Below are 10,419 nucleotides of genomic sequence, written 5' to 3' on the forward strand. Positions count from 1 at the left end.
TGTCAGAATGTATATGCTACTTCAATGAAGCCAACCTGCGTGTATATGCTACTTCCTTTAACAAAACCTGCGTATACCTCCAAAATTACTGAATCATAAAAACCTCTGAATCAAAACTGTACCAACCAGTAACAATCTGAAGATCTACTGTCAAATTACAGATATCTAAACAAACAATAGCAAAGATCACCCTTCTCACTTAATCAATCAATCAATTAGACTCAATCTCCTTATGCATTCAATTCTACTTTCAAATCTAAGAATACATCATTGATAAACAACAGTAAAACAACAACACTGATTAGATAGATCAGTCATCTCTAAACAATAGGATTTTCTTTTGCATACACTACTTGGAAGTGTCGTACTAGCGTGTATACGCGCCTTCACCAAGGTGAACCGGCATACAGATTTGCAAATAAAAACTTATAACTTCGAAACTATTCTAGTCTTCAGATATACCCATATCATAGAATTTAAAGCACAAAACATTTGTTAGTACAGTTCTCATAATGATAATTCATTATGATCTTGATCCATCATTAGATCTCACCCATCATCAAACACTCAGGCACATACTTAGTCCAGATCAAGCAAAGCAACAGAAACCCATAACATGCATAATTTCTCTTGATCTAACACTTCATAAGATATTAATTACTTGTGCACTTAGCCCTTTGATCTTCTCCTCCTTATATAGTTTTAGCATTTCTCAATACCTTGGACCAAAACAACACTTAGAACCTGTGGTATTCTTATACGGGATCAAATAACCATTACTCCGCTCAATATTGTGGGCTAATACCATGGTATTGACCCTTGGTATTATTTCACCTTAATTTCCTTAATTTTTCATCACATACACGCTTTTCCTCTTGTGAAAATGCGTGCATACGTATATGCTCTTTTTGTACATTGAATCCGCGTATACAACTTAACATACCTGAAAACATCCTTTTTCTTCAACTTCTTGATTTTGATATGTAGTTCTTTGTTCCAATGTCCTATTCTTCTACACCATTCCCCTGTTACCTCTGAATTGACTTGTTATAATGTGATTTGCCATCATACATCACTTATGAACTGATTTCTCTGAACTACCCTACATTTTTTCACACCTGTAAAGACAACTGCCATGCATTCAATCACATCTTGTTTATACTTTTATCAATTAGTTCATTCATCAAATATCAAGGACAACACACACTAACAATCTCTATGTATCAAACCTTTGACCATTATTCTCTTCCATCATTTTGTCACCTTTGACCTATAGATTCATCTTTGTTCCATCATTGTGTCACCTCTAATCAGTCCTGTAGATTCATCTAGTTGTCATATACTTGTTCTGCTACAAGTGGGTTGACATCAAGTCCAACACATGCATCATAATGCCAACACTTGGATGATTTTGAAACTAGCAATCTCACTAATGAATCAAATAAAGTTAATTTGCTTAATCAGTTTTAAGTCTTGGAAAACCTTCATTATGTTGATTTTGGTTCCATTATTACATGTAATGATGGTTTCCCAAGTGCACCATTTAATCTTATGGAAGATTTAGATCTTGAATTTGTTTTGGTTAAAGAATATGTTATTATGGAAACTTCCTCTTCACCTCACTACCCCTTGTGTTCTACTTTTTTTAATGCATTAACTTGTGAAGAAGATACTCCATGCTCTTTATGTTCATCATCTAATGAGTTGGATTTTGAATTGACACAAGATAGTGAGGTCATCCATGATGAAGAAGAAGGTAAGAAACTTATCAAGTATCCTTTCCATTCCTTATCATTTCCAATTTTGCATGAAGAAAATTCTTCTATCCAAGTTACTCATGAGATTTGTCTAATTTATACATCTTTAGATGTGCAATTAGAAGAATCTTTTAACGTAGGTAATTTGTTCATCGAAAAAGTATATTTGATAAAATCAGTTGTGTAGATGACTTCCATTTGGATAATAGTGATCTTGTTGAAATTACTAATGGTAGTTTTCCATACACCATGCATGATCTGACTCAATCTTCAAAATGTAATTCTACAATTCTTGAAAGTTCTAAGACTCATCAGGGAGTTGAGGCACTTCAACTTCAGTTGATGGTTATGTTAGGTTCTCACGACTCTGGTAAGGCCCCTGAACTAAATCAGATTTGGATATCCTCGCAAAATTATTTCCTTTGCATGGTTTCATTGGATGTAAATTCCTTCTTGAAATAATTATGGTATTTTGGACATAACTCTTCTGACTTTCAAGATTCAGTTTCTGATCATATTAAAAATTTTGTTTCAATTAACTTATCTTCATGCAAATCGTTTGAATCTAACTTCGGTTTGGAGTGTATACCTTCCATGAATATACAAAGCCATGAAGCTGATCATTTTAAATATTATCATCAACCGAAAGATCCATACCTATCAGATACTTTTGAAAATAATCAGCTCCTAGTCCTTCTTGTGAATGTTATAATGCTACTAGATCTCCTCTTGAGTGTTAGTGAATGCTTATGTTACTTGTTGAATCAATTTATTCTTTTTCAACCATTGCATGTTGACTGGTTTCAGGTGTTTTCCATACTAGCATTCATTTTTTATTCTTTTAATGATTATGATGCCAGTCCAATTTGTCACCAGTTAGAAGAAAATGGTTTGCCACATTCAACATATGAGGAAGATGATTCTTTTGTTTGAAGCATTCACTAAGTTGTTCAAATTGATTTATCCTTGTTGTTCAATGATAAAAAATATTACCTTACTCAACCCATTTGATCATGGTTCTTGTTTTAACAATTGTCATTCAATTGATCATTTTCCCACTAGTGTATCCAATGATGGTTATTTTACATCACCTAGTCTTCATGGTTTATCATTCAAAATTTAGATACTTGTCAAGCAGTTGACTCACTTCATCTTACACTCGTGGTTACATCAAGCCCTCATTATTTTGACAAGATTTCTTAATATGATCAAATTTATTTTCCCTTGCAATATTCTCATCTTGATTCCACACTATTAATTGAAAATTCTTTCTCCCAAGGATTTTAGGATTTCTAAGAGGATTTTTTCGAATTTCATGATCTAATCTACCATCAACTGGAAGCATCTTACTTAGCAAGCCCATTTGCTAAAATCAAGTTTCAATCTCTCTTTATGTTTGCTAAAGAAGACATTACAGGTGCTAGTACATTCATAAGGGACCATCAAGGTTTGTTTTATTATGGTTTTCATCGAGAAGGTAAGGTGTCAGATTGGATAAAGATAGGTAATATGACACATCTTTCTTTCTTTAAGAAAGATCTTCAATGTTTGGTGCAAGATTTTCAAACTTCTATCTTTTCTGTTGCACATTGTATTACATTGGTTTTCATTGTTCGTATCTTTGTGATTGCAGGCCAAGAGAAATTATGTTGGCTTCACTGGAAATATCATTACACTTAGCCCTGGCCTTTTAGTTGGTTAGGTTAGGAATATGCATAGTTTCATTTAGTTCCTCTTGCATTGCATCCACCTTCTTTCCTACTCTCCATCTAGTCTCTACATATGTTTTATTTTTGTATGATGTTTCTGGCTTCATTCTCCTTTTGCTTTGTCTCTTGTTTTTTTATTTTGGTTTTGTATGTATTTTCTTACTTGTTTGCTAAATAATACCTTTGTGTAAAGTGAATGGCTCAAGAGGCTTTGTAGTGTAATAAAAGAGAAGTGTGACAACCACAACGCTTGGCTTCCTATTATTCTCCTTCTTTGTTTGAGAAATTCCATAGGTTAATCTATGTCCATTTGGAAAATACGATTTGTCCAATAGGAAAACCTTGAGGGAACCCATTAGATCCAAGATTATGCTAGTATCTAAACTACTTGACTTGGTCTAAATATACTTGTGTGTTAATGCTTGTCCAATCTAGTAGAGAATGGATAAGGGGAAAATCTAAAGTGAGCAAACCAATATCAGAGGTCTTAAAATAATTCTTTGAAGGGAAAACCCCCTTTTCTCTCAATAAGTCAGTATCCCTCTTCCACCCGTTGAAAATAATAATTGTTGATGCACAATCCTATTAAATAAATAAATAAGGGTGAAAGAAGAGAAAGGCTTCCTGCGTAGGGAGGTGGAGCAAGCGAATTCATCGATGTAAAGATCATGCTTGCTGGCATCAAAGCAACGTTTGTGCCCATGAAGTGACTCCTTCAAGGTATTGTCTAGACTTGCTAGAAGTGGAGCAGCACTAGAGATGAAAAATCATACTCTGAATATCATAAACTCATCATGCACATTACCCTTTCTTGGATTGAAACAATTGTGATATGTTATATCTTCTTGTGTGTGTTCCACCAAGTAGACGAAAGTGAGATGCTATTTATAAAACTGGGTTGAAAGGGGAAATTGAGGAAATTAGTTCTTCCTAAAGGTCTAACCCTTAACCGAAAGTTATTCCCAGATAGAGAAGCTAAAGTTCGCCTAATGTGTCACCAAGTATTGTCACTGTTACAACACCCTCCAAAATTTCACTACATTCGAATTGTGGAGCCTACTATCATTGTCATATCTAATGTGTTGCATTAATCATAAAATGTCATTTCATGTTATTTTATGTTCTTTAAGTTTCTTTGAATGGTCTCAAATTTCATCGCATTGATTAGAACATCTTTAGTGCATTTCATGGTCATAACATCTTTTTTGTTTTAAAGCGACACTTTTGGGTCGCAGTCGCTTCACTTGTTGTACTCGGGGAATGTATATAAAGTGGAATTTTGATGTATATTTATTATTGATCAAGATTTTCTAAGTCTTCTTGATGAGTTTGTGTATGTCACACATGGTTTTATGTCTATAACTCATCCTGTTCAACCCTTTCCCTATCTCCCAGACTTAGATAAATTTGGGCTTCAAAGAAAACCCATTGAGGCAAAGAGAGAATGAGCACGCTCTAAAGCCTTGATCGAGAATCCTTCATTGTTCAAAAATGTTACCTGCACCCTTAAAAATCAATGAGTGCACTCCTTATGCACCTTTCCCTTCCTTGTTTCGAACTATGCCATGTTGAAAAGCCAAGCCTTCCTTTGAATGCACTCCTTAGACCTGAAGGAATGTACCCTCCTTGGGAGCACTCCTTTGACACGAAGGGGTGCACCCTCCTTGAGAACACTCCTTTGACCCAAAGGGATGCACCCTCCTTGAGAGCACTTCTTTGACCTAAAGGAATGTGCCCTCCTTGAGAGCATTCCTTCAACCCAAAGGAATGCGCCCTCCTTGAGCGCATGAGTGCACCCCGAAGGCCATAAGCTCCACCCTTCAACCTTCCACAATGAATCATGTGCCCTCTTGACCCTTTGAGTGCATGAGTGTACTTCGAAGGCATGAATTTTCATCCTTCAACATTCGAACTTAGGCCATGCACCCTCTTTGGTCTCTTGAGCGCATGAGCGCACTTCAAAGGCATGAAGCTTCATCCTTGAGCCTTCAGACTTTCACCATGCACCCTCATTAGTTTCCTTTGAGAAAACTCCTTCAGCCTAAAGGGATGCACCCTCCTTGAGAGCACTCCTTTGACCTAAAGGAATGCACCCTCCTTGACAGCACTCTTTCAACCTGAAGGGATGCACCCTCCTTGGTTTCTTAAGATCATGAGCACACTCCAAAGGCACGAAACCTCATCCTCTAGCCTTCAGGAGTGTGCCATGCGCCCTACTTCTCTCCCTTGAGCACGCAATGCACTTGGGAAGCCACAAAGCCTTTCCCCTTCAGCCCTTCAACCTTTCAAAGTGCGCCCATGTGCCCAAAATCCCCTTTTGTCCCTCTCAAGCGCACTGAAAATGCATGAACATAAAATATACATAAAACATGGTAGGATATGATATTTTCAGGTTGATGGTTGCTTACCATGAGTGGTTTCAGATGCAGGTATTCCAGAAACATCATGGAAAGCACACATGAGGAATATCGGGCAAAGAGAACAAACAAAGGAAGCATATAAAGAACGAAAAACACATTTGAATCTTGATAATGAAAGCACCTGAAGACTCCATCACATAAAAGACCCTTTAAAGGGTGAGGACATTAACGAATCAAGGTTACATGAAGAAACGAAGACACAAGTGGCAACCATGTCACCACTAGAGAAATTCCATGTCATCAATCACTATTAGTCCCATTCACCAAAGATAGTGACATGTCAAGTCTCATCATATGATGATATGGATGTTATGATGTATTATTGCAAACATTCTAAAAGATGAAGTGGAATTCCAAGAATCATGTATGAACTAAAGAGTCACGAAAGTCCAAAAGACATGTAATATCAAAAGTCATATGTAATTTCAAGAGTCATTTGGAACTCCAAAGGTTGTAGAAGTCCAAAGGTCACTAGAAGTTGAAAAGTCAAGAATCATGAGGATGTGAAAGGTCATTCCTCAAGTTATAAATAGATCCTCAGTCCTCATGTAAAGGAATTTTAACCTTGGCTTCTCACATAAGGCATTAGAGAGACAGAGTTGGAACTTTTGGGAAGAAAGGTGTGGCTATAACACTCCATTGTTAGAGCTAGTGGTGTTCATTGCATTTATGTATCTTGGGAGTTTTTCTTATTATTGAAACCTTTTCATGCCAACACATTTTCACACATGTATTGTGAAGGTTTCTAAGGCTATTATTTGAATGTTTATGGTTCATGTTTGTTTTCATTAAGTACTAGATTAGTTGAACTATTTTGATTACCTTAGTGTTCTTTGTTGGAAATGTGTTTTCATGCTCATAATGATCGTCTCATCCTTGTGAACTATTTCGCTTGATGTTAGACACACCTTTCTCTCTCACGTGTGTCTCCATTAGGGTAGTACTATTACTTCTCTCTTGAGAGGCTCACTTCATTCCCACCCCCTTGTAGTAGAGGAACCTGGATACATCAACAATTGAACATACACAAGGCATTCTAGCTTGCTCATTTGAAAGGACAATTACACTTCTATCTTATGCTGACAGCTAAAGCCAAGGCATATCTTTAGGTAAACAACACTCAAGTCATATTTAGGATGGGACTCCTACACCAAACGGTGTAAGGTCTAGTTGGGACCTTATATCGAGGAGATCCCATGTATGTTAGTGATATCCAGCACCATCAACAACAGGTTAAGTAAGGTAGCTCATTTCATGGTAGTTAATTCTATGAATTTAGCTAGCGAGGTAGCGTAAATTTTCATTAGGGAGATAGTGATATTGCATGGTGCTCCCAAGAAGATCATATCAGATAGAGATGTTATGTTCAATTCTAGGTTTTGAAAAGAGTTGTTTGCAAGCTCAAGGACAAAGTTGGCTTTCAGTACAACTTATCATCCATAAATAGATGGACAGATAGAGAGGCTTAACAGGATTCTTGAGGACATGTTGATGATGAACGTTATGCATCAACAAAGGAAGTGGGAAGAGTATCTTCCATTGGTAGATTTTTCTTATAATAATTGGTATCAAGAATCATTGAATATGAGTATGTTTGAGTTTATTTACTAGTAGAGTTGTAATACTCCCATCAATTGAAGTGATCCAATGAACATGGTATTGATTGGACCATATATGTTGGCATAGAAGGAACAGGAAATGTAGGTTATTAAGAGGAATTTGAAGGTAGGACAAGACAAGAAAAAGAGTTACGCAGATCAACAGAGGGTATTTAAGGAGTTTTAGGTTGGGGAGCATGTGTAATTTCGCATCAATCCCAAGAGAAGATCCTTGAGGATTGGATCATGGGCCAAGTTAGCACCTTGATATTGCAGGCCTTTTGAGATCCTTAAGAGTATTGGACTAGTGGCCTACAAAATTGCACTGCCTCCAATAGTCAAAGTCCAAGATGTTTTCCATGTTTCATTGCTTAAGAAGTATGTCCAAGATGTTGATCATGTGATTGACTGGTCTGTATTACAGGTGGAACCAAGGGGATAATTCTAGCCAGAACCAAAATGCATATTGCAACGGAAACAACTCATGCTTCGAAACCGAGCAATCGAGCATGTTAAAGTGTAGTTGAAGCACTTTGGGTTCAATGAAGCTACATGGGAGATGTTTATTCAAATGTGGGCTTTATATTTTTCATTATTTGATGGGTCAGGCAAATGAGTTTTGGTATATGTATGTATATATGTATATGGTTGTGAGTATCACAATGAGCTACGTTATAAAGCTCCAATAAGAGGTATGATTGTCATATTGGTTGTGGTTTGCAGTAGTTGTTCATTGTAAATACTGCATTGAGCTATGTTATAAAGCTCCATATGTAATATGTTTTGATTTCAGTGGTTTTTTTGTTATAGGTGTCATAGAACACCAAGGACGGTGTTCCCCTAAGGGGGAGGGGTTTGTAACAACCCCGAGTTAAAATTTCATGTAATAAATGTTAATAAAGGCAAAATAAGACCAAGTTCACATGACACGTATTCTAAGTTTAATGTTGGGAAAAGCACTATAGTGGGCATCACTTTCAATTTATTTATGGCTATGGAAATTGGCAAAGGCATTGGAAAAGGAAAAGAGGAATTAATTAGCATTTTTTATGAGCAATAAAGGAAAATAGGAGAAAAGGAAGGTGAAGAGACACAAATTTGCATGAGGAGGAAATTAAAAGGAAAATGAAGAAAATAGAGGCCTCAATGATAAAAATGCTTCTTAGCATCAGTTCACAATTTTTTTATTTTATTTTTTTAGCAGTTTTGCCTTGGAATTAGTTTCAAAGAGGGAGAGAAGAGTACCAAGAGGAGAATGCGAGCAAGCAAAGGAAGGAAAAGGACAAGCAAGGAAATCAAGGAGAAGGTTACATCAACAACTTCAGCAAGAGGATTTTATAGATAACATGTTGCATGTGTGATTTACTAGCTGAGGTGTGAATGCACGGTACATGCATTTTTTTATTTGGTTCATTAGTTGTCATTGGCACGAGCTTTCCAGGATTGATAGTGGTTTCAATCTTGCCTTGCCATTTCCTGGATAACCATGGTGTGATGGGATTCATTTCTAGTTGGGCTTTGGATTATTGGAAGGTTTTGGATCCAAGTGAGGTGGTCTCAGGAAAATTCCCAAGGGTTGGGGGTGGAGATGGTTTTCTCTAGGAATCCCTCGACAGGAGGGTGGAGACACGAAAATTACTCAAAGGATGGTGAATGAATTCTGAGGCATCCATGCTTGTTTTGGTTTTGTGATCTCTTGACCGGTTTTGGAGACATCGTAGTAGTTTGAGGGTGGAGGTGGTTTAACCTATGGATTCCCTTGGTTGTTTATGTCTTGGTTCATCCCATGAGATACCACATTCATGCTTGGAATATGGCACGGGGTGATTGGCTGAAAGAAATATTTTGTTCAACTCAATCTATGGTCGGTTGGTACATGGAAGTCCCTAACTTGGTTGGCTTTTACATAAGTTAATAAGAGCTATTTTCCTATTGTGATTTAAGAGCATTTATACTTGTTATTATGTTTCTTTGATGATTGTTCTGTCATGGTTAATATTCTAGTTATATGTTGGTTATAAGCATGGTTCTATAACATATTCTAGCTATGGATCTTGTTATACTTGATAGGTTGATGAATGGTTGATGAATACATGGGCTAACAAGTGTTGTTGCAACTACTTGAGAGGGAATTATACCTTCTTGGTGATTTTCAGCTAAAGTACAAACATTTACGCTTAGATATGCATTCATGACTTGTAGCTTACATATTTACCATGTGTTTGATGAAATGTCGAGTAAGTTTTAGTCAGTCTAGGTCAAATTTCTGATTCAAGTTTAAATGATTAACATTGTTGTCATGTTAAATATGATTCTATAAATTTAAATGGGATTCTGGGAAGTGCTCTAGATGCTAGCCTGAAAAAGTGGCTCAGATCTTGGGATCACATGCTCTGAATTGGAGATTTGGGGTCACAAATGCATGGAGCAAGGCTTGTGAGTGTGGTTGGAGGCTCACAACCGCATGCAGGAAGTGTCAAGGGTGCGACTATAGGCTTAAGTCACTGAAAAAGGGTTCCAACTCAGGGATTGATCATCTAGGGTGGTTTTTTAGCCTCTGAATGATCTATGGTTCTTGAGGAAGGTCAGCAAGTCTCAATTGTAGGCCCCACTTCCTTAACTGGAACTAGGAGGTCGGGTCATGTCATAGTGGCTCTCCGCTTCACATTTACCCGAAGGCCTTGTAAAAGTGGGTAAATGTGGGGTGGCATTGTTACAAATGGAGAAAGGCTTGTGAGTATGGTTGGAGGCTCACAACCACATGTAGGCAGTGCCAAGGGCGTGGTTATATGCTTAGATCACTAAAAAAGGGTTCCAGTTGAGGGATTGGTCACCTAGGGTGGTTTTTCAACCTATGAGTGATCTATGGTTCCCAAGGAAGGTCAGTAAGTCTCAGTTGTAGGCCCCACTTGCTTAACTGGAACTAGGAGTTTGG

The sequence above is a fragment of the Pinus tabuliformis genome, chromosome 9 (genome assembly GCF_031772625.1).
Source record: "Pinus tabuliformis cultivar Carrire ecotype Pingquan chromosome 9, CPIR1, whole genome shotgun sequence".
NCBI classification, from domain to species: Eukaryota; Viridiplantae; Streptophyta; class Pinopsida; order Pinales; family Pinaceae; genus Pinus; species Pinus tabuliformis.